This window comes from Monodelphis domestica, chromosome 6 (assembly GCF_027887165.1).
Source record: "Monodelphis domestica isolate mMonDom1 chromosome 6, mMonDom1.pri, whole genome shotgun sequence".
NCBI lineage: Eukaryota > Metazoa > Chordata > Mammalia > Didelphimorphia > Didelphidae > Monodelphis > Monodelphis domestica.
In genome coordinates this window covers 154,396,950-154,423,204 of record NC_077232.1, presented here as the reverse complement: position 1 = coordinate 154,423,204, position 26,255 = coordinate 154,396,950, and positions in this window count along the sequence as shown.

The window sequence follows — 26,255 nt, the reverse complement described above, 5'->3', positions numbered from 1 at the left end:
GACTCCAACAAGAACTTAACAATAGTAGGAAAGGGCAGCATGGTAGAAGGAATAGTTCAGGGTTAAAAAGGGCAAAGCCATTATGGTAAATTCCAGGATGAGAAATATCAAAAGCATAGTATCAAAATAAGGACATTCAGAGACAATATCATGGGAATGGGAAATGAAGAAATCATATACACAATGACAAAATAATACAAATTCTCACAATAGAATATAGATAAAATAAAATGGGCAATGATGGTTCCAGATGATTAATATTGAAATGCACTTTCTTTTAAAAAATGATGATTTTTAAAAAAGGAAGATGACAATATGCATTGTCATCATTAATGCAATAGAATTGTTTTGCTTGTTTTTCTTTTTCTGTTTTTTAAAGGTCTTATGCTAGAGACTGTTTATTGTTTTTTGGAAAAATATCAAATAAAAAATAAATCAGGATAATATGCAAGAAGTATCTGGGATACTACTTACATGGTTCTTTCATTTTAGGGAGTAAATTCCTAAATTATCAGTTATCTTTTTATTACCACACAGTACATGTTATTTATACATATAACTAATTTTTTCTTACTTAATTCCATCATAAGAATCATTTGTTAATAGATCACTTTAATCTTAAACATTTTGTGGCACTAGAATAAAACATTGGCATAAGTTATCAGAGAATTATTTTATAGCAAGTAAAAATTAAATATTATAGAAAAAAAGAATGTAAACTTGAGTCTTAGAATAGTAAAAGTATGACAACTGCAATTCACTCAGTAAACAGGATTATGGTAATGAATGTATCAAAGGTTAAGGATCAAGTTCTTTTTTCTATTTTTTGAGAGTATTGTGTTACTCAAAAAACTCTTTATGATTTGTGTAAGGAATGCTACTTGTATGTCAATTTCCTCCAAGTTTATGTTGTTTTTTATTCAACTTTATTACAACAGAGATTTCTTGTTTGTGCAGTCCTATAAAAGCTAATCTAAGAGACATGAGGAAATAAGAAACAAGCAAAAATGTTTGATAAATTACTTGAGGTACTCTGTTTTGTCCAAAATCCTTTCAAGTTTTCTGCTCTACAGCTGAGTGCTCTCAACCCTGGTGGTATTTTTAACTATATAAAAATCACAATTTTTATTTAATGGGAACGTTTAATGGTGTTGCCTATTAAGTCAAATGAGGAAGCTCCTATTTACCCATACATATAAAAGGAAGGCACCCTGTTGCTGCCCTTTCAATTAAAGAGAAAGAAGAGCAAGTTTTCTCACAATGGCTTAAAATGAAAGCAGGTTTCTATGCAGAACCAAAGCAAATCCAGAAAGGAACTTCTGTATTTCTTTAATAATTAGGTTGTATGAAATAGTTTTTTTTTTCCTTTTTTAAGATGATAATTTCCAGTTATACTTAACTACTATTTTTGGATATTTATATTTGCAATCAGTTGAAAAAATAATTACTATTTGTCAATAACTAGTTGCCTTTGTGTTCAATGTGGCCCTTGAAAGAGCCAGGGAATGTATTCTAATCAGAATTGTCTGGGGGAATTTTTCCATATTTAGCTGATCTTTCAAAATAATGTAATGCAAAGCTCGCTGAATTTCATAAGTCTCTATGAGGCAAGTTACCACTTGCTGTGGACACATCCTCTTTTCCTATCTAAAGTCTTTTATCAATTGCAATGGGCTATGTAAATGCCAGGTATCACTGAAAATCAACACAGGTGATAACAGTAAACCTCCTAAAATGGTTAAAACTTCATATCTTTTCAGCCCAGAAAAGGGAAATAAGAGGAGGGAGCTTTCAGTTTTTTATTAGATTGTAGTACAGACAATTGTTCTATATTTCCAAAATGCTAAAATATTTTAATGCAGTTTTTATAGATCTTGCACAGTTACTAGCAAACTACATTATGTTAATGAACAGAAAACACATGAAAATATAAATTCTCCACTGACCCTGGATATTACAGTGTAAAATTCTCTATGGTTCTCAGAGAGGGGACAATTTTCTATCTTTCATCCCCACCTCATTTTGGGTAGCTGCTCTACCCTGTCAGTAAAGCATGTATAGTTAATGTAAGCTGCTTCTATCAGACCCAACTCAAAGTCTCCATCCCACCATCTCTTTCCTAAATTCATTATTTAGAGTGCCTCAAGATTCTTAGTGCAGTTATTCCAAAAGCTACACTAAAGAATCTGGGGACAGCTTGTATTTATTTTACAAAGTCCTAGTCATACAACCTTTGCATAATAGCATAAATACACAGAGGAAGAGACAGAACATAATAACTGCTTACAGGTTGTTGGGTCTTTTTAAACTTTTTGACATAGGGAAAATTATAGCAAAAAAGAATGCTGGTTGATGGCTTGCCCAAAGATTTACCTAGATTTAGGTAACTCATCTCATCTCCAAAATATCCATAGACTGCCAGCTCCAAACTGGGAATTCCAGGAAAATAAGCAGGTACCTTGTATAATTTTCTCCAATTAACATTCTTCTTACAGTACATATCATTCTGTAGGGCTGGTCCTTTTGGAAAGTCTCGGGAGTTGTCTGCCTGTTGCCATTTTCAGTCACGTACAATTCTTTGTGACACATTTTGAGGTTTTCTTGGCAAAGATTCTTGAGAGGTTTGCCATTTCCCTCTCCATCTCATTTTATAGATAATGTAGGGAAGTAAAGAGGGTTGTGACTTGCCCAGGATCACACAGATAGTAAATTTCTGAGGCTGGAATTGAATTCAGAAAAATGAGTGCCATCTGCCTGCCCCTTTGGCAACGTGAAATTTAACTTTTCTTCCTAATAGGCAAGGACTCAGGATTGAGTATAGACAGATGACCTTACAACTGGAATATTTTGTTTTTCTATGTCTTATTCCTATCAGAGACCTTCACATACTACTTATCACAAATAATTCATTATTGTGGAGCAGAATTGGCTAAGTAGCAGTTCCCAGTCTATTATCATCCCTCTTTGCTATATCTGTGACCATGCATGGTTCTCCCATTCCTTGTGACCAAAAAGTATAACACACTACACCTTGTCATCTATGCCCACTATTAGAGGCACATATGACTCCAGCTCTCTATCAGTTGAAGTTCAATTTGGGGGCAAAGGTAGAATTTGTAAGTATTGAATAGGTGATGAAAGTGGTTTGCCCAGCCTAACAACAAGGATATATAACAATTAGAGAATGACCAACCATGGTAGATATTTGTCCCATCATGTCCAATGATCTTCTCTGTGTCACTTCTACCCAGCATCAAAATCTGACTCCCATTTAACCCTGCCTTTCCTTTGTAGTCAGTTTTTAAATTTGATCAATCTTTCCTGTCTTCATCTCCAGGGTAAGAAAAGAGCTTGAAAGAATGAAGAAATTATAAAAGGCTTCATCATAAAGAATTTAGTGAATTATCCAATTCAATTATCCAATCCAAAGAATTATCCAATAATCAAGATTTCTGTGAACTCAAATGCATGCCATTAGAGTCTTAGCAGATGGCACATTGCCTTTCTTTGTATGCTTCTTATGACTCAGTCATAGAATCCATACTATGACTGATGGCCCAAAGAACTGAAGCTTTTCATCAATACATTCATTTTATATTTGGAGGAAAAAATTAGGATATTTTGTTAAAGTTATGTCAATGAGTTTCAAATGTTTCAGTTCAATGGTGCTCTTTCATAGCACCAAATGCTGACCAACAAATTTACTTTCTTGTCACTGTCCCCCAAAGCAATGAACTTTTTGGTAAGATAGCACATATGAAATAATATTTCATTTTTATTTAATATAGTCATAATGTAAGTCAAAAAAGATGCCATTTATAAAAATTCCTAAGATAATCATTCCCCATTGAAAAAATGGCATTTGATATTTCTTTGAAACATTTCCACTCAATGTGTACTATGTGAACAAGGTCCCTGATTTATAATAATAGATTTAATTTCATTCAGCAAGCTTTTATTAAAAGTGTCTACTTTATATAGAGGCAAAATGTAACTGGTGCCAGAATACAGCAATATTATCTATACGATGTCTTCATTTGATCTCATAGTTTAAGATTTATGAGGCCGTCTGATAAAATGGAAAGAATGTTAGATTTGGAATCAGAGCACTTTGATTTACTTCTTGGTTCCATCACTACATTTGTAAAGGAGGACTAGTTACATGTCTTCCCTGCACACAGGTTACTTATATTCTATTGGGAAAGAAAATATGTACACAATATTCACAAAATCACACACACATATATATATATATATATATATATACACATACATACTGACAAACACAAATGTAATTTACCTACCAAATAAATATAAGGTAAAAGAATAAGTTGGGAAAGCACTAGAATCAGGAAGGGGTAGGGGGAAACGTTCATGGAAGAGATGCTTTTTGACTGAGTTTGAAAGGAAAAGAAGCAGAAGGGAGGAAGGAGTGCTGCAGTATTTAAATTAATTCCCAACACTCCAAAATTATATTTTTATGAAATTTATTAATAATCACTTGAAGTAGAAAGAATAAAAAAGAAATAGAAATAAAATATCTAATTATTTAACAAAATTAAGACCATGTGTCTAAGTTCTCCTTGCCTGTTTAAAAAGCCAGCTCCACCAGAGTCCAAATAGGAAAACAAGAGAGATAGAGGCAGGGCTACAACAAATTTATATGCCCTCTATGTCAGCAAATAATGTGAAGAGAGTAGGGTGCTGGGAATTGTAGATTTAGGATAACATATTCTAATTACACAGTGCCTTTCAGGTAATGGAGACATTTCATCCAAAGGCATGGAGATGGGGACTGGAATGTCATGTGTAAGAAAGAATAAGAACTGACTCACCTTTTCCAATCATATACACAACAGTCTAATGAAATTCTTTAATGCCACTCTCCCTTCCAGATCTCCATTTCTGATATAGTGCATCCTATAAAAGTCCAATAATCATTTATCAATTGTCCTTTTAGGACCCATCAACTTTAACTCTTTAGGCAGAGTGTTATGCTAAGATATTTTAAGATTTGGATAAATGCAGCATCACAGAAGAATATTAACATTTTAAAAGTGAGACCTTTTTGTTCATGGAAAAATCTAGGCAATAACTAGAAAAGAGCAGATGGTTAAGTGAAGGAATAAGGTAGAAACTCTCAGGCAAAATAAAGAAAGGATTTTTATAATAGAACTCATATCGAAAAATAGAAGGGTAGGGTTTGGGGGAGGATAAAGAAGGGACTTTTGGAAAGGTATATTTAATAAGATCTAAAAGGAGAATGAGAAAATAGAGGAATCTATAGAAGAGTGAGCAATTTTTTTAAAAGGAGGGCAAAGGGAAAGAATAAGTAAAGTTGCCAAAGTAGGAGTACAAATTGGACAGGTAGTGTATAGAAGACATTTTACATCAAATTAGGGATATGGCCAAAATTGAGGAAGAAAAGAACAAATAGTGAAGAAAAACAGAAAGGAGTGAAATGCTCAATTAATAAATATGACTGAATATGAATGAGATGAATTCACCCATAAAACAAAAATGAATCAAAAAACAAACCCTGATATTTTGTTTACAAGAAACACTTCAAAGTGAGAAAAGCAAATAGAAAAAGAATAAATGGCTTGAGTAGCATGATGATTTAGCTAATACAAAGAAAATAGTGATAGCAATCAAATAACTGATAAAGTTAAAACAAAAATACATATAATAAGAAAGATAAACAAGGCAACTCTATTATGTTAAAAGGTATGATAGATAATGAAACATTGTCAATTTTAAAATTATATGTGCCAAATGATATAGCAGCCAGATTTTTAAAGGAAAAGCTAAATATGTTACAGATGAAAATAGATAAAAAATATAATACTGGGGGAATTCAATTTTTACCCTCAGAACTAGATAAATCTAGCTAAAAATAAATAAGAAGTTAAAGAAATGTATAGGATCTCAGTCAATTTAAATATGATAGATATCTGGAGAGAACTGAATGGGAAAAGAAGGAGTATGGTGGAACCTTGACATACAAGTTTAATTCGTTCCATGGCGAAACTTGTAACTCAATTTTCTCATGTGTCAAATCAAATTTCCCCATTTAAATTAATGGAAATGCAATTAATCCATTCAGTCCTCAAATAGCACACATATTTTTTGTTTTATTTTTATGCTTTTAAATACAAAAATGTACTTTATAAATAACAAATAAAAGTATTTATAGAAAATAAGAAAGAATGTAAAGAAATAAACTTACTTATGTGTCAGATGACTGACAAACATTCAGGGCTTCCGAAGGGGTGAGGAGAATGAGATGTAGGAAGAAGGATGACACACATTAGGAGGGCCAAAGAAGCTGGTAGCAATCAGAGGCAAAGTTCATTACATCACAGTACACATTTTATAGGGCAATGTTACATAAGCTAAAGGATTAGGTAATCTTTTCACATAGAAAATGGTTATTAATGATTTACAAGATAGTGACAATGGATGTAGATTACCTCAGTGGTTCTAAATAGAGTTTTCTATAAGTGATAATTCAATATGTAAGTTTTTCATAGAATTTTTGCACCAGTGATTTCTTGGAAGGACATTTAGTATTTGGGAAGGAATTAGATTAAGTTCTCATGCTGGGGTGGGGAAGCTAAGTATCTGACTACTTCTAGGTTATGGCTGTGATTTTACTGGAACTATTCTTACTATTGGGAGCTACACTTATGAAAAAATATTTACCTTCTAGATCAGGCTAAAGTGCTGGTGGAGAAGGTTTCCATTTTGTATTCATTAGCTTAACATAATTTACTCTTTACACACATACAACTACATTTAAATGCAAAATGGACCCTACACATTACTTACGATATGTAACTTTATTGCTAAACTTATTTTTTTTTACTTAACTCAATTATCATCATTTTCTTCATTGAATTTTTCACTGTTTTGCCATACTTTCCTTGATTTCACTTAGAGGCCATTTCAACAAAATCCTTTCAATGGAAATTTGTTTCTTTCTCCATTTGAGAACATTTCAATAATGTGTGAAATAGCTGTTGTTACACAGCTCCAAAGCATGACCTGTTGCAACTTTAAATTTTTCCCAAATCCTCAACATTTCCTTAATCTAGCTTGTACTGATTACCTCATCCTCCTGGGGCTCCTCCCCACTAATTTCCTGCAATATCTCTGTGTGCTGCTGCTGCTATAACTCCTTCAATTTCTCCATTGTCAGGACCCTGATTGTGACTGCTCATATCTCAAATTGCTTGTGACTGAAGGTGCTTGTGTATCAAGCTACCACAGTATATCTTCTTCTCAGTGGTACATGGCAATTTTCTATAAATTGACCATATATATTAAGGCACAAAACCTTTAGTTAAATATAGGAAAGCAGAAATATTAAATTCATACTTTTTAGACCATAATGCAATAAAAGTAACTGGAAATGTAATATTAATCTGTACCTCTTTTTTTAATATCCCAAGACAACATTTGGATTTTATAGGGGAAATATGTTTAATCTTAAAATAAAAGGCATGAATGTGCTTTTTCTCTCTAGTTGAATCAGTGTGGAGACAAATTCCTTATCTATAAACAAACATCTTGGATAGTGAAGTGACTAATAAGCTGGACAAAGTCAAGAAAAGAAAAGTCAATATGTGCACCATTCTATACATTATGTGATTCCTGGTGTCAAGAAGACTCACCTCTTTTCTGGACTGAGATCAGAGACATGCAATAAAAGAGGCTTGGGAAAGGAATATCACAAAGAGCATAAATTGGAATGGGGGGAGGGAGAAAGTAGAATCTTTGTTGAGAATCCTAGACTAAAGAGATATATGATCTGGTTTAAAGCTGGGGACCACCCAAAGAGGAAAAGAAGCTAAGAGAAGGGCTGGCCACACATGGTTGGAGCCTTTTATTTTTCCTCTGGCTTTGTTTTTTAAATTAATTTATTTAATTATGAATTGAAGTATGATCCAGATAATTTTAATCATAACAGAAAAAAGCAAAAATTAATTGGAGGCTAAATACCAATGTAAAGAATAGAAGGGTTAAAGAACATATTGTAGAAATAATAAATTATTTCATTAAAGAGAATGATAATCATGAAACAACATATTAAAAACCTATGGAATATATCAAAAGCAGTAAATAGAAGAAAATGTATCTCTAAATGCTTTTATTAGAGAAAGGGTCTATATAGAGAAAGGATAAATGAATTGGAAATGCAATTAATAAAACTACTAAAAGAACAAATAAAAAATCCTCAACTAAACACCAAAATAGAAATCCTAAAAACTGTTCAATATGAGTTCAATAAAAATGAATATTACAACCACTGAATCAATAAATAAATCTAGCAGTTGCTTTTATGAAAAAAATAATAAATAAAAGTTAAACCACTACTTAACACAATAAGAAAAAACAAGATGAAACACCATATTATTAGCATTAAACATGAAAAAGTGGAATATGTCACCAATGAATACAAAATTGAAGCGATATTTGGGAGGTTTTTTTTTGTTTTTTTGCTTACTTAAATGGAATCAAATTTAACATTGGTAAATAAAAAGGAGAAATAAAAAATTGCCTAGACTATCAGAGGAGGAAATAGAATATCTAAATAAACCTATTTCAGACAACAGAATTAAAGAGTTCACAATTGAACTTATTAAGGAAAAAGTATTAGAAACAGATGGATTTAGAAGTGAATACTACCAAGCTTTTAGAGATTTACTAATTTGACTATTATATAATTTATTTGAAATAATAAAGAACTTTTAAGAAATATTGTGCTGTTTCCTAAACAAAGAAGAGCAAAAAGAAAGATATAAAATTATAAAACAATTCCATGCATGAAAATGGATCTAAAAATCCTATGTCAAATACCACCTATGAGAATACAACAATATATCATAAAGATTATATATTGTGATAAAACAGGAATTAAACCAAGAATGGAGGGATGATTTTAATATAGGGGAAACTATCAACACCATTTATTATATTAATAACAAAAGTAATAAAAACTATAGTAGTGGTAGTCTCTCGGTGACCGTGAATGACAATTGTCTTTGTGAAGTTTCATCTACGGTGTACCCTCATGTGGCTTTGCAGTCCAAAGTCTGAGGCACACAGTTTGTGGCACATGGGGCCTGGGACGCCAGTTGTTACGGGAGGTGCGGCTGTGGCCTGGTGTCGGCGTTCACGCGCAGCAGCAAGAAGTCGACGTTGCTCATCTTCAAAGGCGGTGGCGGCATGGTGAATGTGGGTTCGCCAGCTGCTTCTGTCAGAGGCAGCGAGTTCTAGTTGCTTTGGTGCAATGCCAGCCCACTTCAAGTTGGACTTTAGCGGATCCCTGAATCTTTTCTTTGGTCCTCCTTGTTTCCTGAGTCCAGCTGACAGTTCACCGTAGAATACCTGCCTTGGTTCGCTGTGGGTCCATGCGGATGACGTGTCCAGACCATCGTAGCTGGGTTTGGAGGACCAGGACTTCGATGCTGGTGGAGTTGGCTCTGTCGAGGACTTCCTGATTGGTGATTCGGTCCTGCCATCGGATCCTCATGATTGACCGGAGGGAGCGTTGGTGGAATTGCTCCAGCTGTTTCATGTGCTTCCGGTACAGTGTCCATGTCTCACAACCATACAGGAGCAAGCTGAGGACCACTGCGTTGTACACTTTGAGCTTCGTCGCAGTGCTTACACCTCTGTGTTGGAGGACTTTGCAGCGCAGCCGCCCGAGTGCCTGGCTGGCCTTTTGGATCCTGGCATTCATCTCGTGGTCTTGGGACCCATCGTTGGTGATGGTGCTGCCCAGGTACTTGAAAGTGCTGACATTAGAAAGCTGCGTGCCATCGATTGTAATGCACGGCTGGTTCGTTGGCCTCCCTGGTGCAGGTTGGAACAGCACCTCTGTTTTACTGAGGCTGATAGTCAGGCCAAACAGTTTTGTTGTGGTAGAGAACCTGTCCACAATGGTTTGGAGATGATTTTCTTGGTGGGCCATGAGAGCACAGTCATCTGCAAAGAGAGCTTCCAGGATGAGTCTCGCTGTTGTCTTTGTTTTTGCAGTCAGGCGGCGAAGGTCAAATAGTGAGCCATCCAGTCGGTATTTGATGTAGATGCCCAGATTTAGATCCATCACAGCATGTCGTAATATTTGGGTGAAAAATAGGTTGAATAGTACCGGAGCGAGGACACAGCCTTGTTTCACAACATTGGAGATGTTGAAGCGATCCGAAGTCTCTCCATCAGATAGGACTTCCCCTGTCATGTCGACATGAAAGAGCTGGATCAGTTTGATGAATTTTGCTGGGCAACCGAGCTTGCTGAGGATCACCCACAATGCGTCCCTGTTCACTGTGTCGAACGCCTTTGTCAGGTCTATGAAGACAATGTAGAGACTCAGGTTCTGCTCAAGGCATTTTTCCTGCATTTGCCTCACCATGAAGACCATGTCGATGGTGCTGCGATCTGGTCAGAAGCCACATTGTGATTCAGGCAGGTTCTGCTCTGAAACAGATGACAGGAGTCTGTTGAGTATAACACGGGCGAGGATCTTTCCAGCAGTGGAGAGTAGTGAGATGCCTCTGTAGTTGTCACAGGCTGCTTGTGAGCCTTTGTTCTTGTATAGGGCTATGATGGAGTTATCTCTGAGTTCTGGGGGCATGTCTTCCTCTTCCCATATGCTGGTCAGCACTATGTGGAATGCCTGGAGCGCCTTTCCATTTAAGGCCTTGAACACCTTGGCTGGGATCCTGTCTTTACCGGGTGCCTTGCCTGCACTCATTTGTTTAATGGCTTTTTAGACTTCCTCTATTGAAGGAGGGACGTCAAGTTGTTCAATGGTGCGGTTTTGGGGGATCTGGTCAAGGGCGCTTTGGTCGACTGAAGAGGGTCAGTTGAGAAGTTGACTGAAGTGTTCTTAAAATAAAAACTATATTATTATATCATTCATGTAGAAAAAGCTTTTGGCAAAATACAACACTTATTTGTATTAAAACACTGGGAAGCGTGGGTAAAATTTGATTTTTTTAAGTGACACAAAGCATAAACTAATGAGCAAGTTTATCTGTAATGGGCATAAGCTAGATGATTTCCCAGTAAGATCAGGAGTGAAACAAGGATGGCCATTATACCAACTATTATTTAATATAGCATTAGAAATGGTTACAATCAAAATAAAGGAAGAAAAGTAAGTTAAAAGAAGAAAAGTAAAAAAGTAAAAATATTTTTGCAGACAACATGACAGTATATTTGTGAAATCCTAGCAATTCAGCTAAAAAGTTAGTTCAAACTATAAATAATTTTAGCAAAGTAGTAGGATATAAAATAAACACACAAAATCTTCAGCAATTCTATACATTAATAATAAAGTCCTGAAAGAAAGAGAAAGAATGATATACTCCATTTAAAATATCTGCAGATAGAATAAAACACTTGGGAGTATACCTGCCAAAAAATCCCAAGAATTACATGAACATAATAATAAAACACATTTATAGAGGAATATTAATCATTTGTGAAAGGGCAGAGCCAATCTAATTAAAATGACAATCCTACTTAAATAATCTACTTATTCAATGCTATCTCAATTAAATTACCAAAAAAGTATATTTTTATTATTGAACTAAAGGAAATATCTATTAGTACCAGATTTAAATTGTATTTCAAGCATTAATTATTTTAAAAATTATCAGAACTATTTGGTACTGACTAGGAAATAGAAAGATAGGTCAGTGAAACAGAAGAGACATACAACAAATGTTAGTAAAAGATTATAATAAGCTTGGTTTTTGACAAAAACATAGATCCAGGATTTGAGGATAAGCAATCATTATTTTGTAAAAATTATTGGTATAACTGGAAAGTATAGATTGATATCTTACATTATTCTCTAACTGATAAAGATCTTGACAGAAAAGGAGATATGATAAGTAATTAGAACAGGAAACATATTACCTATCAGATTTGTAGATAGAAGAGGAATTTATAGATCAACAAGAAGTGGAAAGCATGTGAATTCTATGTATGCTTTTGAGCACACTAATTTGAAAACTTTTGATTAAATAAAGCAAATGTTGCCAAATTAGAAGGAAAGCAGAAAATTGAGGAGCTGCACATTTTTGAAGACAGCCTCTAAGATAGAGGTCTCATATCCAAAATGTATAGAGAATTTTGTCAAATTTATAAATGTAAGAGGAATCCCTCGATTAATGAATAGGCAAAAGGTATGAATAGACAATTATTGGATAAAGAAATCAAAGCCATACATAGGTATATGAAAAAAGAATGTTCTAAGGCACTACTGCTTAGAGAAATGCAAACCAAAACATTTCTGAGATGCCCTCTAACACCAATTAGATTCACTAAAATGACAAAAGGACAAAGTAACAAATGTGAGAGGGGGTATGGAAAATAGAACTCTGATACACTGTTGTTGGAGCTGTGAACTGAACCAACAATTTTGGAGAGCAATTTGGAGCTACATTCAGAGAGTTTTAAAACTATGTATACCCTCAGACCTAGCAATATCACTGCTGAGTCTGACTCTGAAGGAGATCAGGAAAAATAGAAAATAACTTCTTTGAAAATATTTATAGAAGCTCATCTAGTAGTAGCAAAGAACTATAAATTGAGGGGATGTCCATTAATTGGGGAATGGCTATAAAATTGTGGTATATTATTGTATTAGAATCCTACTAACTCCAAAGAAGTGATGAGCAGACTAATTAAAAAAAAATTTTGAAAAGAACTAGATGGGAAAAAAAAACAGTGGAATGAGTAGTACCAACATCATACAAAGCTAGAGATTTAATACCTGAATAATAAGTCATGAATGTTATCCCCAAAGAATGAACTAAAAAGTGAAAAAATGAAAGATATTATTTTGACAAACACATCTCTGTTCTGGATAATGACTTCTATGATGTTCGGAGGTGAGGAAGGTGCTGAGACACTTGTAATTAGATTCTATTAATGATTTTTTCTTTAAAGTCTAGGTTCATTAAAAGTTTATTAAAAGCTATGCAATTTCCAGATGCCACAATCTATCCCAGTGATGGCGAACCTTTTAGAGACTGAGTGCTCATAATGAAACCCTCACACTTCATGTATGTCCCACCAACCCCCACCTTACCCCAGACAGGGGAGGGAGGAAACATTCCCATTGGGCTGCTGGGAAAGGGGTGTGTGATGAGAGAAGTGTCCTCAGGCACATGGAGATGGGAGGCAAGCAGCCCCCTCCAGTCCACATGCCATAGATTATCCGACATGGATCTAACCCATATTCTTCATTTAGCTCAATTCTAGATTCAGTTAATTATTTACAACTCATGAAAGAAAGATATTGCAGTTAAATACATTTTGACATGGATTCTTGGAAATTACATTTCAAAATTATTATTTGTAATTATAGGATTTTTTCCTGTTTTTATAGTTTTCCCATAATCCTTAGGAATTTATAATTTTCAATTTTATTAACCAAATTAGTGATGACAAAAATAGTGGATAATCTGGCCCTGTAACAAGAAAACTTTGTGTTCAAGTAATGTGTCTGACACTTATTGGCTCTGTGAGCTCCTTGAAAATGGCTGTCTTTCACCATTTTCAATATCCCAATCATTTAATATAATGTCAGTCATTTATTGGGTGCTTAACATATACTTATTGGCCGACTAATTGATATCCACTTGGTACAATAATCAACTGCCCATGACCATAAGCTACAGAGGTGTCAACTCTCATTTGTAGAGGGAGTTTCCATATCCAGGAAATTCCTAAGGCAATGAAATCACAAGGCCAGTCCTATCCTATTAACTTAATTTTCATGTGTATATCTTTCTACTACTGCTTGCAATGACATGAGCAAATGGTCTTAATATCATTAAAATAATTACATAAGTAAAATGTAGAGGCATTTTTGTTGTGGGAAAACACTAATACACACCACATATCTGTGTATGTGTATTGCAAAGAGCAAAGAGTTCATAAAGACTTTAAATAAAATCCTGCAATATTAATATATTTAATTATTAGAGAGTGGTAAAAGTGTTCCATTAATATTTAGCAATTATATACTAATAAATAAGGCAATTACATGTCATATTGATCAGTATTATCATTATTTCTCATTCATTTAACAAGGTATTTCCCCCTTATTCTTTTCATTGTTTTGCTGGACAATTAGAAAATTAAAATCAGTAGGGGGGTTTCCTTTTCTACTTGTGTGTAATCAAGTTTTTTTTTTCCATTAAATAATATTGATCTCCATTCTACTAGCCATATCTTCCCATTGTATGCTCCTTCCCTCCTATTCATTTCAAAAGAATATGCATGTCATAAAAAAGAAATCAGGAGACCTCTAGGCTACAAAGAGTGTAATTCATTTTTTAGAAACATAATTGTAAAAAATTACAGTGAGCTATGTTCTAATCTATCTTGAATGGAGCCATAGTTTGTTCTTAGAGATAAGCTGAAGCCTAAACATTATTCTATAAGCTTTTTGTTTATTTTCAATAGTATTTGTGAATTTCATTTTATTTCCTTTTCCAAATAAGGAAGGCATTTTTACAATTAAGGACCAAACTTTTAAAAAACAGTCATTAGATTGCAGTTGCCACCTCCTTTATCCAATGATTTGATTTCTAGAGATTCTCAAACCCAAAAGAAAATCTTTGAACAGAGAAAAAGTAATAAAGTGTAAGGATGTGAGAATTTTACATTGTGGCCAATATGCTGGAATCTGAATAATTCTTCATCAAATATGTAATCTTGTGCTGTAAATTTTCTGTTTTATATAATCCTAGCAAGTATCAAATGAAAATCAAATTGGGGAAAATATGATAGTAATAATAATAATATTAATATCATTAATATGTTATACATAGCACTTACTATGTATCAGGTTCTATATTAAGTGCTTTATAATTTTTATCTTATTTGATCCTCACAACTCCCCTGGGAAGTTTGTGCTTTTATTATGATCATTTTATAGATGAGAAAAGCAAGGCAAACAAAGGTTAAGTGACTTGGGAAAAGTTGCCAGTAAGTAAATGTCTAAGGCCAGATTTTAACTCAAATTTTGACTCCAAGCCTGGTGCTCTATTTGTTATGATACTGATTTTTAGAAATTTTAATATAATGATATATTTTTATTTCAAGGAAAATTTAATTTGTGTAAGAGTATGAATTGGAACAGTGGATAAAATGTTGGGCTTAAAGTCACAAAAACTCATCCTCCTGAGTTCAAATCTGGCCTCAGACACTTACTAGCTGGATAACCCATGGGAAGTCACAACCCTATTATTTTGGAGAAGGAATAGCAAAACCTCCAGTATCTTTCTCAAGAAAACTCAAAAATCAGGTCAAAAATAATAATATATAACATCAACATGTCCTTTACATTTTGTAAATAAAATTTCATACAATAATAATGTGATAATTTTAACCCTGTTTTATAAATAGACACCAAACCCATACAAAGATGAAAGATATATCTTCTTTAACACAACTATTTTGAGATCCAGAGTAGGATTTGAACCTTTCTTTCCTGACTCACAGTCCTAAATTCCTGAGTTCTTTCCATTGCATGGTAAAACTTTAGCATGTCTAATGAATGCTTGAACCTTTGGTACCTTTGACTATCACTACATAAAGAAATAACAATTCATTAATATGAACAGCCATTTGGGACAACACTTTTGTTCTAAGAACTGTATTCCTTTTCATTTCTATAGGACACAATCTGTAGGAGCCCATCTAAGGCCATCTGGCATACTTCTTTATCAGATCACAGAATAAACCTGTCACCCTCACAACCAGGAGAAGCAAAGTCAAAGGTCATAGTACCATCTTTAAAAATAATGAAAGACTACATATTTCATGGTCTGATGATCATGACAACCACTCCCATGAAGCACACTAAGCCACTTCAAAAGTCTTAAAATTAACTTTAAAAGGGGGGAGAATAACATAGTAAATAAACCATAAGACACCATCCTGTGTTACTTAATGATTAAGTACATAAATATTTATGCATAGATACAACCAACTAGTTGAAAATAGAAATTAAAAAATATTGACTGAACATGAGAAAACTATGCAAAATCTAATTTCAGAATATAATTTTAATGACTGTTCTATTAGGTATTCAAGTTCCTCTAATAAATTTCAATCTATAAAAAGTTAAAAGATATTTGTTGATATCCCAAATATTGCTAAAAAGTTGATTTCCTCTATAGAGAAAATGGTTGATAGGAAAGAAAAAAATTTTCAAAGTGTACTGACATTAATTTTCACCTGCTTTTCTATATTTTCTATAATTATGAGTGTCAGTCTGACCCCTCTTTTTCCTAAGTTCATATTACACTGAGTACTCTGAAGTTTAGTACTTCACAATACTCTGGTTTCTTCATGTACTTTTATTTTGTCTCCCCAAGTATGAATGCATGTACATATGCATAGCTAAATTCATGTCTTGTGCCTCTCTCATTACTCATTGTGCAGGAGCTCAAACAATACCATTAGTTTTGTAACTCAAATATGCATGGAGCCATTTCTCTCTTCATGTTCAATATTAGGTATTGAAAGAAGACCCTAATTCAGGCAGATGAAGGATTTTCTAAAGAAAAACAATTTCCATATGAGAATATTAAAAGCAACAACCTCTCAATTGGGGGTGGGGGGAATAACAGCAAAAAAATAGCTAACGTGGCTTAGTGGTCAGAGAGCCAACTTCTGAGTCAGTGAGATGTGGTTTCAAACACCTTCCTTTAAAACAAGCTGCCTATTTGACTGCACAAAACACTTAAACTCACAATATTTTAGGCACCTCTTTAAGACCCCAGATGCCAATCTGAATTGGAATATGAGCTATTATCTTTCTATGAATTCCCTATCAGTGAAATTTGAAATACAGTCTGATAACCTTTTTAAAGAGTACCAAATCAGTTCCCTTATTGATATTAATTATTTTAGAAGCTATTTAGAACACTCTTTTATCTCTGAGATACAAGATTATATGTCATAAGCAACTATTGTATGGGTGAATATGTATCTGACTGAAAGTCAGATGTAATTGGGAATAATATCTGCAAATATTTTATGTAATTATGACCTCTGCTTTTTCTCAATATAGCCGATTTCAACCTCACAAAAATGGATTTTCCAAAGTTACTGTAAATAAAACTAGTCCTTCCTTATTAAAGTAAGGAAATTGCCACTGAAATGTTCAATTCATATAATGTGTTGATGTACTTGTCTAAGGCTACATAGGTAGTAAGCAAATGAGTTAGGATTTAAAACCAAGACTTCTGAATTCAGAGGTAGTACCCTTTTCATCTGAAAAAAAAAAAAAAGTTCTTACATTTTTTTCTCAAAAGATCCTCCAAAGGGCAATGAAAATTTGCATGAAGTATGTCAGTTGTCCATAATACTCTATACATAAAGTAATATGTCAGAAAAAATCATGTAAAATTTGTTATGAGAGTAACATATGACCAAAAGAAAAAGAAAAGATGGACAAATTATATAGAGCAGGCAGAAAAGACAATGGATAGCTCATTTTTTTTAACAAAAAAAACTTTATACACAGTAGGTGACTAATAAATACTCATTGATTTGATTGATTACGTTGATCATTACTCAATGGGAAGATATTCAGTGGAGGCCCCCAAAACAATGGATAGAACTTCTGCAAATAATTTATGGAAAGATAGAATAAAGTGTCACAAAGAGTATACAAGCACAAATAGGCATTGCTTTGAATTTTAAGGAGGGGAACTCATTTATATAGTCACAGCTCCATTGGCATATCAGAGAACTGTAGTTTAAGAGCAAATCAAACAAAACACTAAATTATGATTTTAAAGTACAATTCAGGAATTCTTACAGGCCAAAATATAAAAATAGTTTCAAGAATAATTCATGAATATTTTTTTAATAATGGATTGCCACTGGAAATCAGAGAGGTATCTTCAGAGTCATTAACTTTTGAGCTTAAATTTATAGAAGCCAATAGCCCTCTCCCATAAAATATATTCTGTGCTGCATAGAAAATTTGGTTTAAACTAATGTGGTTTTTATTTTTTTTTTTAATTTTCAATGTGTTACTAGATGAAGGGGATATAAACTTCTTGAAAAGGCTACAAGGTCTTTCTGAGAAACTACATAATTGCTGCTTAGCTTCCATTTCTTCATCAAAATTTCCTCTGGCTAATTAGAAGCTTTGATGACCCTGGAATGTCACCTAAAGAGAGGCCTCTTTGCATAAAAGTGTAAACTCTGGGCCTCAAAATTATTTAAAAGGTAAAAAATTCTAATTATCTTCTTGGAATGCTAGAATTGTTGCTATTTTCCAATGGAAAAGTAGTTGAAATTTTCAATAGAAAAAACAAAATCAATTCAACCAAGTGACAAATAATATTTTAAAAGATAAAGGCTAATAAAGCATCAAAATATTTTATATAAATTAATGGTATAAATATAAAATACTCATAGGTATATGGCATCTGTAGATTTTTTCCAAATCATTTGAATATTAAAAGTGAAATACAACTTCCTTGGCTGATGCCAGCTTTGTTAAAATCTAGTCTAGCATTATCATTCAGTTATCACTCATCATGAGATTTTAATTTAATTTTAATGTTATATTTTGTATACTTTTATTATGATATGTTTACTTAGTGAAGGTAGGGATTGCTCTGAGTAATAAGATGGTAAGTAATGTAGGGGGGAGAGTATTTTGAATAATGTTTAGATAATAATGCTCTATTGTTTGTTGTATGAGTTGTATGAGTCCATGAGTTGGGGTGGGGAAGAGATTTGGAATGCAAGAAGACTTATCTGTCTTAGGAGATAATGATGAAACTGGGGAATGACTGAATTAATTTCCTGAGGTCATGATTAATCATCAACCACCTGGATAGCACTATGTCATGAATAAGTTTAGACAAATTATAAAGAAGTGAAAATACTGCTAATTAAATGTTCATTTTCCCATACAGACAAAATGTGCCCCACTAGCCTAAAAAATAGTTGTAAATAATTTAGCAAGCAATGTGCATGTTTTTCTATTAAGATTATTTTCTAATTTAATGACTTGTTATCTATGTGCACATGCAATAAATTTAACATGTATTTCTCAATCATTTTCTCAATGTCAGTCCTCTAGGTACCAGGTACTGTGGGAGGGCTTGGAAATACAAAGAAAAAAAGATAAACAGTCCATGACCTTGAGAAGGTTATATTCTATTAGAGAAGACAACATATGCATCAAGAAGTATATACAGAAAATTTTTAATGCAAATGAAAGACAGTATTGGGGTTTGTGGAAATGAGCAGTCCTTTAATAAGTAGTTCCTTTGTCCTTTTTTAAAAATCAATATTTAGATTTTTGACACTTTGTTGTTTCTTTGTTTTCAGTGATTTTCAACTCTTTGGGACATCATTTGAGGTCTTCTTCTCAAAGATACTGACATAATTTATCATTTCCTTAACATCTCCAGCTCATGTACATGAATCTAGAAGTCAGTTTTATGAAAACTTCAACAAAATTGACAATTTATTGGTTATTATGGTAAAAATAAAAAAGAGAAGAAAACCAAATCACTAGCATTAAAGATAAAAAGGGGGAAAATATAAGCAATGAAGAGGAAATTAAAGCAAATATTAGAAGTTATTTTGATCAATTATATGAAAACAAATTTTTGACAATGTAGGAGAAATGTAAGAATACTTACAAAAATTAAACTGCTTAGGCTGCCAGACCAAAAAATAGAATATTTAAGTAAATCCATTTTAGGAAAATTAATTTAAACAAGCAATAAATGGATTACCTAAGAAAAAGGTATGAGGATCAGTTGGCTTAAAATGGATTCTACAACACATTTAAGGATTAACTAATCCCAATATTGAATAAACCATTTGAAATAATACATAAAGAAGGAGTTTTACCAAATAATTTTTACCAAAAAATATGGTTCTGATTCCTAAACAATGAAGAGCAAAAACAATTAAGCTAGACACCTTCCTAATAAGAATAGGAATGAAACAAAGATGTCCATTATTATCAACATTATTCAACACAGTATCAGAAATGCTAATATCAGCAATAAGAGAAGAGAAAAAAATTAAAGGAATTAGAAGGACCAAAGAGGTAATAAAACTATCTCTTAAGCAGACAACATGATATTATGTGTGAAAAATCCTAGAGATTCAAATAAAAAGTTAATTGAAATGATCAAGTATTTTAGCTAAGTAGCAGGATATAAAATAAACTGACATAAATCCTCAGTATTCCTATATATTACTAATAAAGTCCTATAAAAAGAGACAAATCGATAATTCATTTAAAATAGTCACAGATAAAATAAAATATTTGGGAGTATACCTGACAAAACAAACCAAAGAACTACATTTTAATTTAACTTTTGTACAAATAAAGTCAGATGTCAGTAATTAGAAAAATAAAAATTATTCATAGATGGATGGAGCCAAAAAAATTAAAATGATAATCCTACCTAAACTAATCTATCTATTCAATGCCATCACAGTTGAATTACAGAAACATGAGTTAGGAGAAAAAAAACTAATTTTGGAAGAAAAATTGATCAAGAGTATTAAAATAATTAATGCAAAAATGTAAAGGAATGAGATTTAGCAATACCAGATTTTAAATTGTATTTAAATCAGTAATTATAAAAACTATCCAATATTATCTGAGAAATAGAAAGATAGATCAGTGAAGTAAAATAAATATACAACAAACAGTATTTAAAGATTATAACATCCTTGTATTTGACAAAAGCATAGATCGAGGATTTGGAGGTAAGAAATCAATATGGTGAAAACTAGGTATAATTAATATCTCATATGATTCACTAAGATAAGCTCAATGTATGTACATGATTTAGCCACGAAAGGAGATTGAGGGGGCAAAGCCAAGATGGTGGCATAGTAGCAGGAACATTCTTAAGCTGCTCTGAATTTCCTTCAAAATGTATTATTACAAAGAGCCTCAAAAAACAGAATTCAAAGCAGGATGAATAAATGAGCTCTTCCATCAGACACAAAATGAAAGGTAGGCAGTGAAAGGGGATTTCCACTTTATAAGGGTGCAAAACTGCAGAAAGAAATGTTTAGGCTTATTACCCCTCCTCTTCAACCTACCAAAGCAGACACAGAGCCAGGACCAGGGCAATCTCGGAATTCTAGACAGCTAAAGAAAAAGCATCACAGAATAGCTCCTGGAGGCACCAGGTCCTGGCACTGAGAGTTGAAACTTAATAGCACCTGACATACATGGTGGCTATGGAAGCAGCAGCTCAAAAGTAATGGTAAAAGCAGGGGCAGGGAAGATAGCCTCAGGGCAAAATGTTGCTCAGCATCATGATACCCCATAGACCCACCCCTGGAAATTACAGGTCCTGGATGTGATGTTCAGAGCTCCAGAGTACTGACCTCACATGGAAATAGGCTTCAGAAGTGGTAGCATTAGCAATAGGCAGCAGCAGCAACAGCAACAGCAACAGCAGCAACAGAGGATAATAGTCTCAGGGCAAAACACTTTGAAGCCTGCTACACCTACAAAACAAATACAAACACACACATGCACACACACACACACACACACACACACACACACAAAACACACACAGACCTACCTGCTCTCACTCAGGCCTCTGTCAGGGAAGGGAAGATAGCCCCAAGGCAAAGCCCTATGAGACAGAAGCTAAGACAGAAATGACCAGCAATATGTAGGACTCCCAGTCCTCCAGCAGGAAAATGAGTAAACAGAAAAAAATAAATTCTATGGAGAAAAAGGGCAAAAAAACTACAACAAAAACAGAAGCAACAGCAGAGAGTGGGAAACAAGTAAACACATGCAAACTCTCCAAAAGAAAATAGAAACTGGTCACAAGCTCTGAAGGAACTAAAAAAGTATTTTAAGAACCAAATAAGACAGATAGAAGATGATGGGAAGAAAAGTGGGAAAAATAAATGAAAGTAATACAAAAGAATATAACAGCTTAAAAGGCAAATTTGCCCAAATGGAAAGAGAGACACAAAAATCAAATTAAGTCATTAGCAAATTAAAACCATAATTGACCTGCTGGAAAAACAGGTAAAGAGCTCCAATGATGGAAGAATGCCATGAAAAGCAAGATAGACCAAATCAAAAAGGAGAATCAAAAAATCAGAGAAGAAAATCAGTCTTTAAAGACTAGAATTGGGCAAGAAGAAGCCAATGATTTCAAGAGATATCAAGAAATAAAAAAAATCAAAAGAAGGAAAAAATAGAAGGAAAAATGAGATTTCTCATTGAAGAAACAAATAGAAAATAGATCTAAGAGAGACAATTTGAAAATTATAGGTCTACCTAAATGTTATGACCAAAAAGAAAGCCTACATCATATTACAAAAAACTATCCAAGAAAGTTTCCCTGATAATTCTTGAACAAGAGGGCAAAAATAGATGTTGAAAGAATCCACAGATCACCCCCTACATTAAATCCCCATGACAGCTCCCAGGAATGTCATTGTCAAGTTCAAGAGCTTCAAAGACAAGGAGAAAATAATGCAAATGGGCAGAAACAATTCAGATATCATGGAGCCCCAGTCAGGATTACACAGGATCTCGCAGCTTCTACATTGAAGGACCACAAGGCTTGGAATATGATATTGTGGAAGGCAAGAGAACTGGGTCTACAATCAAGATTCTGCTACCCATTAAAACTGACTAAATACTTTCAGGGGAAATATGGACATTTAACAAAATAGAAGATTTCCACGCATTCCTGAATAAAAGACAAGAATTAAACAGAAAATTTGATGTCCAAATACAGAATTCAAGAGAACCATAAACAAGGTAATTAAGATAGAGAAAAGCATTAAGGACTTTAAAAAGATGAAATTGATTATACTCCTATATGGAAAAATGATATCTGTAACTCTTAAAAATTGTTTTCATTATCATAGAAGAAATACCCATAGGCAGAGGATGTGGCATTAAGCTATTTAGGATATGTTAAAATGGTAGAAACAAAAGAGGATTGTACTAATTGAAACAGGAAAGAAGAAGTAAAATGGAGTAACTTATACCACATAAAGAGGCATCTGAGGGTAAGGGGGAGAATGCTATTATAAGAAGAGGAATTTGAGGATGGTGACAGATAATATTTAAAACTTATTCTCATTGAAATTGGGTCTGAAAAAGAAGAACAGCAGAATTTGTTGGGGTATAGAATCCTATCTAACCCTATAGAGAAGTAGAAGGGGGATAAGAAATGGGGGGTTAAGGGGAGGGGAGAAATATAAGGGAAAAGTTGGAGGAGAGGAATGAAAAGACCCTAAAAAGAAGTAGGAGGGGATCAAGAAAGGAAGGAGTAGTAAGGGGAATAAAATAAGGGTAGGGGAAAGGGGGACTGATTAAAAGGAAAACACTGGTGTGAAGGGAAATAGTGAAAGGTGAAAGATCAGGATTAAAAGAGGAAATCAAACAATGGGAAATACACAGAGGTGGTTATCATAACTCTGAATGCAAATGGGATGAAATCACCCATAAAATAGAAGTGGATAGAAGAGTGGATTAAAAACCAAAATCCGACAATATGTTGTTTATAAGAAATTCATATAAGGCAGGTAGACACACAGGGTAAAGGTAACAGGCTGGAGCAGAATTTACTGGGCATTTACTGAGGAAAAAAAAGAAAGTTATAGCATTTATGATCTCAAAGTTAAAGAAAAATTAGATCTGAATTAAAGAAATAAGGAAGGTAACTGTATCCTGAAAAAGACAGTATAGACAATGAAGAACTATCAGTATTCAGTATATAAGCACCTAATGATATAGCATCTAGATTTTTAAAGAAGAAAATATTAGAACTTAAGGAGATAATAGATAGTAAAACTATACTAGTAGGAGACCTCAACTTTCCCCTGTCAGTTCTAGATAAATATAACTAAAAATTAAATGAGAAAGAAGTAAGAAATGTGAGTGAAACTTTAGAAAAATTAGGGTTAATAGCTATCTAGAGAAAAGTGAATAGGGAAAAAAAAGAATATACTTTCTTTTCAGCAGTACATGGTACATTCGCAAAGTTTGAACAAGTACCAGGGCAAAAAAATATCACAAACTAATATAGAAAAGTAGAAATAATAAATTCAACTTTTTCAGATCATAATGTGATAAATATTATAATTAGTAAGGATTCATGGAGAGGCAAATTAAAAATTAATTGGAAATTAAATAATCTAATTGTCCAAAATAAGTGGGTTAAAGAAAAAATCATAGAAACAATTACTGATTTCATTGAATGGAATGACAATGAGGAGATGACACATCAAAATTCATGCGATGCAATCAAAGCAGTATTCAGGGGAAATTTTATATCCCTGAGTGTCTATATTAACAAAAAAAGAGAAATAAAAGATCAATGAATTGGGCCTGCAACTAAAAGAACTATAAAAAGAAAAAATTAAAAGCCCTCAGATAAAGACCAAATTAAAAATCCTAAAAATTGAAGGACAAAGTAACAAGATTTAAAGCAATAGAACCATTTAACTAATAAAATAAGACCAGGAGCTGGTATTTAAAACAACAACACAAAAAAAAAAATACAAAAAACCAAAGTTGATAAAGTATTGGTTAATCTGATTTAAAAAAAGAAAGAAGAGAATCAAATTAACAGTATCATGAATGAAAAGGGCGATCTCACCTCTAATGAAGAAAAAATTTAAGGAAATTATTAAGGGCTATTTTGCCCAATAAATATGGCAATATAGGAAAAATGGAAAATATTTAGAAAAATATAAATTTCCTAGATTAACAAAAGAGGAAATGTGACACTTAAATAATACCATGTCAGAAAAGAAATTGAACATCAAGGAACTTCCTATGAAAAAATCCCCAGGACCATATGTATTCACAAGTGAATTCTATCAAACATTTAAATTTAATTTCTATTAAAATGTAAATTCTATCAAACATTTAAAGAACAACTAATCCCAATATTGTATAAACTATTTGACAAAATACGCAAAGGAGTCTAACCAAATTCTTTTCATGATACAAATATGATATTGATTCCCAAACCAGGATGTTCAAAAACAGAAAGAGACTACAGCTTGTTAACACAAGGATCACTCACTATGACCAATTGGGGTTTATACCAGGAATACAAGACTGGTTCAATATTATATATAAATCTATGCTTAGAGATTTATAAATATCACCCCATTTGATGTATCAGGATTAAAATTATGATTTTAGGATCCTATAAATAATAAATAAATAATCTGTAGTATATAATTGAAATTACAACTGTTGTGTGACATTTGGATAGAGAGGTAGCTAACTGAATTTATAATTAATGAGACAGTGAAGCACTAGTTTTAAGAGCTTACTAAACTAGGGATAATTCTAGTATGGAATTAGTGACAGACTATTAATTTCCTCCAGATAATAATAAGTTTGAGGTAGCATAGTAAAATGGATAACCTTACTTGAAGTCAGGAAAAAAAAACCAACTATACTCAAGTCCAGTCCCTGACTCATGTTAGTCATGTGACCCAGGGGAAGTTGCTGATTTGCCTCAGTCAAGAGGAATCAATACACATGGTTTGGGAGCATGCTGTCTAAAAGGCTCACCTATAGGCCAAAAAAAGATATAGTTGGACAATATTTAACAAAACAAGTAAAAATACAAAAACAATGCAGATACTAATACATTTTAAAATTAAGTCAGACAATTAAGAGGGAACAGGAATCTTTATATATAGTTTAGTGGCCCCATTTTTATACATGTGATATATAAACATATATATGTACATATATATATGTGTGTATGTATAGCTGTTTTGATAAAATGCTAAAAAGAAGGGGGGTTCCCATCAACTGGGCAATGGCTAAACAAATTATGGCATATCAAAGCTACGTAATATTATTTTTCTGTAAGATATCTCAAAAAACATGGTTTCAGAGAAACCTGTATGACTTCTATGAACCAATAGAATAGATACAGGATAATTTTCTTTTTTTTAAATAATCTTTATCTTTCATCTTCAAATTAATACTGTGTATTGGTTCCAAGGCAGAAAAGCAGTAAGAGCTAGGCAATGGGAATTATATGACTTGGCCAGGATAACACTGCTAGAAAGTGTCTAGGCCTACCTCTCAATCCACTGAGTCACTTAGCTGTCCCTAAACCAGAATAATTTTAAAATAACAATAATGTTGTGAAGATAAATACTTTGGAAAGCTCTGACCTATGCAGTTCCCAATC